This window comes from Pollicipes pollicipes, unplaced genomic scaffold (genome assembly GCF_011947565.3).
Source record: "Pollicipes pollicipes isolate AB1234 unplaced genomic scaffold, Ppol_2.1 Scaffold_7231;HRSCAF=8579_pilon_pilon_pilon, whole genome shotgun sequence".
Lineage (NCBI taxonomy): Eukaryota > Metazoa > Arthropoda > Thecostraca > Pollicipedomorpha > Pollicipedidae > Pollicipes > Pollicipes pollicipes.
In genome coordinates, this window is record NW_023597034.1 from 23,961,193 (window position 1) to 23,963,692 (window position 2,500).

Below are 2,500 nucleotides of genomic sequence, written 5' to 3' on the forward strand. Positions count from 1 at the left end.
AACGCGCCAATTCCAGCGACGCGGCATAGGCGGCGCAATTCACTTCTCTGTAAGGGAAGAGGGTAGCCCGTGTGTAAACCATTTTCAAATCCACTAGGTGTCGGGTGAATGCAGTGAAGGTGCTAGCAATAGATCATGCCCCAGACAGTGTCAACATGTAGGCCGAGTGGGGCAATGTTTCATGTCCTAGTGCGCCGATGGGGTGGGACGCGGTGGCGCCGGCGAGCCGCACGCCGATCTTGTTGCAGGTGGCTTGGGAGGAGGATAAGAGGTGTTGCTCCTCGGGGGGCGTAGGACGAGTCTCGCTGTCGGCGTTGCGTGCGGCAGTTCGCCTTTACATGTTGGGGGGGGGGGGGATCCGGCCGAGACTTCATGTGATCACGTAATACAAGACGTGCAATCAGTGACAGGCAGAAGCTGGTTGCAGGATGTCATTATGTAGGTGTTACATGAATATCTCTCGATATCGATGGTGCGGTCGTGTTCTGGACGGAGGACCGCGTGCTTCTCGTGGGAAAGGATCAGTGGTATATGGCTGCCATGTGCCAATAACGTTTATGGTTGTCGCCACCAAGGGAACGCGCGGTTTATGGTGTTTGTCGCGAGGTGAGAGGGGAGGGCGCAGGGCATGGTGTACCACGCGGGCCCTATAGCAGGCATATTCCCCCTTGGTCAGTCGGAGTCGACGCTGTTGCAGGATGCCGAAGCTTGGAAGTCTGATGCGGAGTGGCGGGCCATTCTGTCTCGCGTTTTCCGCGGGGAGCGCCTCGGCAGGGGCAGCACCCAGGCAGGGTTCCCGCTGGGCAAGGGCTATCCAAGCCATCCAGACGTGTCCAAGGACCTCTGTGCCCGGCGGGATCCCCTGAACCGGCAGTCGCGTGCCACCTGCTCCTACCACCGGGTAAGCTGTGGCCATGTCGCGCATCTGGCTCAAGCGCACATTCTGTCGTCGAGCTGACTCGACGTTGATGAGTGCTCCAATCAATGCGTGTTCCATGTGTGTTGGGAAATGATCGGCATTGCTGCCCATTGTAATTCGGCACTGTTTCAGGACGTGGGTGGTGCGACGCTCGTCCTGCCCCTTCCGGCGGTGCGCCCCGTTGGCCAGCCAGGCAAGGCCTGCCACTCCCCCTGCCCCCGCCCCGCCTCCTCTGCCAGCCAGCCGGCACCAGCGCCGCAGCCTGCCGGGGGGCCATCCCGACCACCGGTAAGCGATAGCGTTGTACCGAAGCGTCGTTTCATAGAAAAGTGGTGTGTAGGCGTCCCACATGTCAAATGCGGTAGTGGCCGTAAACAGCTCGAACGGCTCATTGTTTCCTGGCGGTTCAACTGCTAGCCGCTTCATCGTCGCGATCGCTGTGCATGCCTCAGTCAGGTCTATGACCTCTCCAGAGGGTAGCGCTGCCCGGCGCCGTGCAGCGCTACAATCGACGGTGGTCGTCGGATGGACCCTGCGCAGCTGCGGCGCGTGCTTGGGCCAGGCTGGAGGCCGAGGCCCGGACGTCCGCCGCTGCAGTCGGCGCTGCCCCTGTCCGGCCGTCCGACCCGGTCTGGCCGGATGAGGAGCTTCCATCTGACTGGGCGGCGGGCGATCCCAGCGCCGCCGGGTGCCGCCGGCCCCAGTGCCGCCGGCCCCAGCGCCGCCGGCCCCAGCGCCGCCGGCCCCATCGCCGCCGGCCCCAGCGCCGCCGGCCCCAGCGCCGCCGGCCCCGGCGCCGCCGGCCCCGGTGCCGCCGGCCCCGGCGCCGCCGGCCCCAGCGCCGCCGGCCCCGCGCCGCCGGCCCCGGTGCCGCCGGCCCCAGCGCCGCCGGCCCCAGTGCCGCCGGCCCCAGTGCCGCCGGCCCCAGTGCCGCCGGCCCCAGCGCCGCCGGCCCCAGTGCCGCCGGCCCCAGTGCCGCCGGCTCCCGTGCCGCCGGCCCCAGCGCCCGCCGCCCCAGTGCCGCCCGGCCCCAGCGCCGCCGGCCCCAGTGCCGCCGCGCCGGCTGGAGCAGCGTCCTCCGGACAGGTCGCTCAGCAGCTGCCTGCGGCTCTGGTAAGTATTGCCATGGAGATATACTGGGCCTGTAGTGTTGTTGTCACGTTGTGTATACGAGCACCGCACACGCGTGTACACGTACTGAACAATGAACCTTTCCGGCAGTGAGACCATCACTGCCGAGCCCCCCGCAGCTCCTGTACTCACGCTGTCCGGAGGACAACCTGCCAACCGGTTGGCGGCAGGGTGTCGAGCTCGCCGACCAGGCCTGGATCGGCGAGCGCCTGTTCTCGGCACCCCCACGTGCTGCGCCCCGACCGCCGAGCTGTGGCACCATCCGCCGGCCAGCAGCGCCGCCGTGCCGCACCCAGCCCACTCCTGTGGCTACTTCGTGCCGCCTCTTCCTGTGGATGCCCAGGAAGATGTGGCACGTGGACCTCAAGTGTCCTCGGTGCTCACCCGTCAGGTAAGCGGCTTGCAACATAGGGGCGTTGCGAGACAAAGCCATCTGCCAGTCGTACTCTT